This window comes from Lagopus leucura, unplaced genomic scaffold (genome assembly GCF_019238085.1).
Source record: "Lagopus leucura isolate 7727_CA_CO unplaced genomic scaffold, USGS_WTPT01 Super-Scaffold_100004, whole genome shotgun sequence".
NCBI classification, from domain to species: Eukaryota; Metazoa; Chordata; class Aves; order Galliformes; family Phasianidae; genus Lagopus; species Lagopus leucura.
The window spans coordinates 47,766,756-47,773,769 of NW_024962264.1; positions in this window are offsets into that span (position 1 = coordinate 47,766,756).

The window sequence follows — 7,014 nt, forward strand, 5'->3', positions numbered from 1 at the left end:
CTCCAGTTCCATTTGTTCTGTTGCATAACAATGCACAATAAAAGTTGTCTCTGGTTAACTTTTCTGTCTCCCTCTGTACACACCACAGTGACAGCGGCCGGCATTGGTTCTAAACATAAACGCATTTTAGGTTTAGATTTATACAAAAGGTTCAAACACTGCCTTTTTCATTAAATGCGTGTTTGGTATGAAGTGCTGGAAAACACAGGGAAAGATTACGAAGAATTCAAGTATGAATACAAAATGAATCATTTTTGCCTCAAAACATGACAGTGTTTATATACTGATGCACTGGTTAGACAGAGTGCTCAGAGAAGGTGCCCAACTGTGGTGCTATGACTTGGGTTTTCAGGCAGTGAAATTTAAATCCCATTTTAATCCCAAATCCAGTGCTGGCTGACCATCTCCTCTTACGTGCTTTAGGAAATCCTGGCTTCCAGTAGGAGGAGAATACTGCTCTGGGAATTATGTTCTCTGCAGCAGCAGATACCTACTCCAGCCAAGCAGGACAGGCCTGGCCACACACTGCTGCCTTCTCCTAGAGAAGGTGCCAGGTGCTGTCATCACAAAATCCCCATCCCTTTGGGTGCCTGCAGGAGTTTAACCCTCTGAGCTGCTGTTGTTGCAGCTGTAGGACTTCAGTCTCTTTTATTTTTTGTTTAGGGAAGCTGCAGCACAAATCTCAGAATCATAGGGAGCAGATGGGACCTCTATAGTAGAGGTCCCCTATAGTAGGTCATACAGGAAAGCATGCAGGTGGGTCTTGAATATCTCCAGAGAAGAAATCATTTCTGGTGATTCTGAAAAATGTAGTAATGTGTGCCAGGACACAGCTGAAGTGGAACAGGCAGAGGGGTGAGGGAGCCTTATTCAGTACTACAGCTTTATAGCACCCTCATGCTGAACACCCATTAAACAGAGCAGCATGGCACCAGGTAAATTGTGCTTCTTCTCTGCTAAATGGCTGCTCCATGCAGAGAAGCACGGCCACCACTGCTTGCATCTTTGCTTAAGTATGTGGATAACCCTAAACAAGACCTGAGGTCAAAAGTTAGCTGTTACATCTTGGGAGGATGAAGGAATGTAGGTTTTACTCCACTAATAAAGCTATTTGTAGAAACATTAAATTTACAGTATAAAAATCTTAAAATATGACAACTCCAAAGCCAGCTCCCAGGAGTTTGGTCAGACAGGAACCTGTGGTTTCACAGCCAGATGCCCTCTGTGGCCTATTGATGTCTTCTGCACTGGAGCCACATGTCATTCACCTCAGAAGCCGCCCTCAGATGCTAAAGGTAGAGCCCCTAAGTAAGCACAGGCTGCAACCCACCTGCCAGCCTCATGGAGGCTGATGTTGGCCATGGAGCACCCAGCTGTGAGTGAACCCAACACGATCAGTTTCTTTAACCCCACAGAAGAGGCTGGAACACTCATTGCAAGGGAGCACAGCATTTAATCTGCAGTTTTAATCTGCAGCCAGCGTGCCCAGAATTAGGACACAAGGATAGTTTTGCCTCCTCCTTCAAAGGCGGTTTTGTGAAGATGCATGCTGCTGAAAAACTCAGCCACAGTGATAGGCACAATAGAAAAGCCCTTGAAGAAGACAACAAACCTGCCTCTGGAGTAGTTGCAGTGCATGCAGAACACAAAACCAGGCCTCTTACCAAAGAGTAAGGACAAGGACGTAGAGCTGTTGGAGAGGGCCTAGAGCAGGGTCATGAGGATGATCAGAGGCAGCAACAGCTCACCTGTAAAGAAAGTCTGAGAGAGCTGCACTTGTTCTGTGTGGAGGAGATTCTGGGAGACCTCACTGCAACCTTCCAGTACTTGAAAGGAGCTTATAAATGGGAGAAGGATTGACCCTTAACATAGCCTGAGAGTGTTAGGAAAAGGGGGAATGGCTTTAAATTACAAAAAGCTCTCCACGGAGAAACCCTCCCTCTTGCTGAACAGAGCCCCATGGAGCACTCAACAGATCTTTGTGCTGCGCTCAGGGAACGTAAAACCTCTCCTACAGAGACTCACCAAAATCCGAAGCACATAAAAGCAGCTTTCATAGAATCACAAAATGGATTGGGTTGGAAGGGACCTCAAGTATCATCAAGCTCCAACACCCATGCCGCAGGAAGGGCCACCAACTTCCATATCTAATACTAGACCAGGCTGCCCAGGGCCCCATCCAACCTGGCCTTGAACACCTCCAGGGATGGGGCATCCACAACCCGTCTGGGCAGCCTGTTCCAGCACCTCACCACTCTCTTGGTAAAGAACTTCCCCCTGATAGCCAACCTAAATCTTCCCTACTTCAACTTAAAACCATTTCTCCTTGTCCAGATGTTATCTACCCTTGTAAAGAGTTGACTCCCCTCCTGTTTGTGGGCTCCCTTCAGGTACTGGAAGGCTGCAATGAGGCTTTACTGCAGATGTATTGAGTTAAGGGAAAGAGAGAGAAAATAAAACAGATTAATTATCTGAGTCAAGATTTTTAAAATGATGACATAACAATGCTGGGAAAAAAATTTTAAGAAGTCCTTTGTTCTTAAACACTTTAATTCCCCTCACTCATCTAGCAGACACAATCACTACTATCACCGCAGTCTGTAGGAAAATAGAAGGAAACAGATCTGCTAATGACTCCCATTAGAAAAGTTAATATTAAATTTAGTTTCCATTTGGAACAGGGTCAGAAACACAGCAGAAAAGGTCTAATTAAGCTTTGCAAAAATGCCTTGTAGTAACATTAGTGAGAAACTAAAAAGTGTGCTTGCAAAAAAGAATGTGAAACTGAAAGAGCCAGCAACTGTTGGCTATTCATTGAACTGATGGAAAGGGGGATTTTTTTTCCAAAAGGATAGTTCAAAAACCAGAAGCAGATTAACAAGCAGTTTTAACATAATCTGATGAAAAAAAAGGAAAGCCAAGGAAACATCCAAGGTAGCTTTGCTTTCCCATCCACAGCATCAGGAAGACAGTTCCAGGAGACCTTTAGGATTAATTTTTTAAAGTAATGAGTTTGAGGAGCAGAACGGGTCAAGGTCCACAAGCATCACGTAAGCCTAGCTAAAAGAAGCAGCAATGTCCCTTGCCAAGTGCTCAGTGGATTGCAAATTGCTTGTCAACTCCAAAATCTAAGAGGAACAAACAGGGAGAGGTAAGCACCACCTCTACTGGCCCTTTACATATCTGCAGGAGCAGGGTAGGACACCACCATACTGTTAAGTAGGGAAAAGCAAACAACCAAAAAAATGCCAGCAACAAAAAAACCTACATCCATTGTGACTAAGTTCACTAAGAATTTGGAAATGAAATTTGGCATGGAAATATTTGCACATTCTGGATGTAATGCTTAGATAGCCAGAACAGAGGACAGGGGCAACCATCACCAGAGCTGGAGTGCAAGTACCCAACTTGCACTGCCTAAAAAGGGTTCATTCTTTAAATGCCAGCTTTAAAGGAAAGATTTTTCTCTCCATTCCTTGTCTTTCCTTACACATTAAGTTAGAATTAGTACAAAACCATCAAAACTGATGCAGCAGTTTTTTAAATAACATGCTCACTTTACCATTGCTTAATATTTACTAACAAAGTAAACATCTTCCTCTGCTATCTTGTAATGACAGTGGGTGAAAGGACATTTTCTTGCAGTGTTTTACCTCAGAACAGCATGTTGGTGGTACTCAGGTGCTCCACATGACCCTTCGCAACTCCTCTTCAGACTGATGCACATAGTGAACCACTCAAAGGCTTCACCCCATTCTCTATCTCATACTTTTGCATTTGATTTCCCACTCAGCACCTGCCCATCTTCAGAACCTTCAATACCAGGGCTGTCTGTGGATCTGAGGATCTGAGCTGTTTACGTGAGCTGAGGGCCACTAGGCTCTCATCTCTCTGCTGACCCTAGAACACCACAGATTTGGTCTTCTCAATCCATAGCCTCATTGAACTTCTCCCTTTCATTAAGGTTTTCAAACTGTCCACATTTATTAGAACGTTCTGCAGATTTTCTTTTGATTTTTGCTACGATATCAGTACAAAGGCTGAAGGGGAGGCTTACTTTCTATGATCTATTACTGAAGTTCCCCATCAAACATTAGGAGTCAGAGACTAAACTTGAACAGAACTGTTAGGATAAAACTGGAAGGATCCACTTCAACTTGTAACCAACCATCTAACACACACATTATTTATGAATGGCCTTTCAACAAATGCCACAAATGGCCAATAAAGGATTACTTAAGGATTCCAGTTTACATTACAGAAGACAGATGTCACTCTTCCCAAGTGGCTGAGACCATTTGCATGGCTATTTAGACAGCCCAGAAGACAGACTCCAGGATCTCAAAACCTCAAAATGAGAAAAGGTCTCAAATTTAGTCTGTCCTTTCCCAGCTCAGACTTTGTGCCATTCAGTTCAATAAAATTAAACAGAACAAAATAAACAAAGAAAACCAATCACACCCCACCCCATTGGCAATGGAATCACCACCCAGAAATAATGTTGTCTAGCATGGGAAATGAGTTTGTGACATAGTCATTAGCAATCTGAACACCACACATTAAGGTACAGCATCTCTCAAGAGCCTTGAAAGAGTTAACCACGTAAAAGGGAGGAATTCCTATGAAAAGAAATAACTAGCAATCAAGACAGAACTGGCACATGCAAAATCTGGTTACTGAGGGTCTATCTTGCATGTCAGTCAGCTTCACTGGCAATTCTGGCTCGCAGAAGTCCTTTCAGTCACAAAGCTTCTGCAGAAGATAGGATTATGCAGTGAGCACTCAGGAACACTCCCAGTAGTAATTGATGATGGGGTGACCAGTCGTACAATAACCTGATTTATTTCTGAATGCACAGAACTGGTATCTGAAGTGCCAGCTGCACACACAAGAACCCGAGTCTTGTAATACTCTGACCCTGGTGAATCACAAAGGTCCAGATGAAGAACAGCCTTCTCATCTTTCCCAAAATACATTGCTTGACTGGCTGATTTCTGACAACCAACCCATACAGACAAATGCCACATTTTTTCAAGTTTCTTCACTTTATCACCCAGATTTCCTGCATTTGAGTATTTCCTCTTTATAATCCCAAACACTTTGTGTTTTTGTTTTTGTTTTTTTTTTTAGATCAGATGGAAATACTACTTCCCATAACCAGATAGATCACCAGTTTTTATCACTGTTAATGATAAAGAGAACCTTCAGTGAACCAGTCAGCAAGTTAATCCTGTTCTAAGCTAATTTCTGATCACTAATTTCAAGTGAACAATACCAGGCTTAAGAGGCTTGGACAGCTTTGCTGGTATTGTCAAATCATAATTATTGCACAAGTCTAATACACGAACACAACCTCTTGAAGAAATTCTCTGTATGACTACACACCAACGTGCAAGCCATCTCTCTGACCCAGGACCGCAGTCCAAACTGGAAATAGTACCAGAGGGTGTCTGACACAGGCAGGAAGATCTCACCACAAACTGTGGAAAGAATTTCACTCTTTGGAGACCCAGGTGAATAGGATTCATGGCACATTTGCCAGTGAAGAAGGAAGTATTAATAAGTACAGCTTGGCTACCCTGGGTAAGTTACTGACATATGGAGTGCATGCTTTTAGCATCACAAAGGCAGTTTGAATAACTAGTACAAATAGATGGATATAACTTTCCTTTCGCATCCATAACTGCATTTTTAATTCAGAAATGTGGCAAATCCCCATCAACTGCCTAAAGCCAGCATCACTGTCTATCTCCAAAATTATACAGAAAATTGCTTCAATTAATGGAACACAACCTTTACCAGCTATGGAACATTTTACTGAATAATTACAGCTTCCAGACATTTTACAAGATGTACCAAATTCAATCATAATTACATGAGAAAATATATGCAGATAAATACTTAAATATCTACACCTCACAAATCAAACTGACTTCTCCTTACTATTATGAAGTAACCAAGAGAGAAAGAAAAAGCCAGCACGTCACCAGCAAGCATCAGAAGGGTGCAAAAGGGTGACAGAGAATAATTTTGATTAAGAGACTGCATGGAAAAACATGTTTCAATTTTGAGACTGTCCTCTGGAAGTTGTTCCACCAATGAATATCCTCACTGTTGGCTTCCAGACTTTCTGGCAGTTTCAGCAATAACCAACATACCTTCCAAATGCTTCAGACATTTTTCAGACGTTTCATCTTGCACCCTTTTTCAGTGTCCTTACTTAGAAGAGAAACTTACAAAAAGCTTTGTATTTACATCATTTATACAACATTGCATAATTTTTTTCTTCTGTCTTCAGATTTCAAGCAGCTGATCACAACCTCAAATGCTTTAAATACAGTCTAAGTTGCAAAAAACAGTATCCATAACAGTGCTATGAACATTGATAATACAGAAGTATGACCAGCCTTACTCTTAGTTACTTCTCAGAAGTGTCACACTAAGACCTTATATTTTAATAAGTGCTTATAGAAAGAAAAAAGAAAACGTCCTTGAGAGCATCAATTTGCTCCAGATCTACTGTATTTTTAATTCAGTGGTATTTCAGAAAACGTATGTCCTCTTTGTATTAGTGCTTGGAAGCTCTCTTTAGCTCCATTGCAGAACATCATGATGTATCCAGAAATCTTGATATCCACAGACAAGTAAACAACCTGAAAATACAGACTAACACATTCAGCAACAGTTGCAAGCCACTGCAACAGTTTTGCAGTCCTTACAACACTGCACTTCTTCAATATTTCAGCATGGTGTCTCAATCATTTTCACTTTAACCCACTCCAGCTCCCACCTCCACAATTAAAAGCACTTCAGCTCCACTCACCTAGTGCACACTTCCTCAGCAAAGCTTCCAGCTGAGATTATATCATCCCCTGAGCATCAAGTTTTCTATGACTGTATGAGTTTTCACTTCTGGGGGGTGGGTGAGAAGGGAGGGGGAGGAAATCAGCCAACTCTCTTAATATTGCTAAAAAAAAAAAACAAAAAAACCCTACATTGTTTTATGCCTTCTAA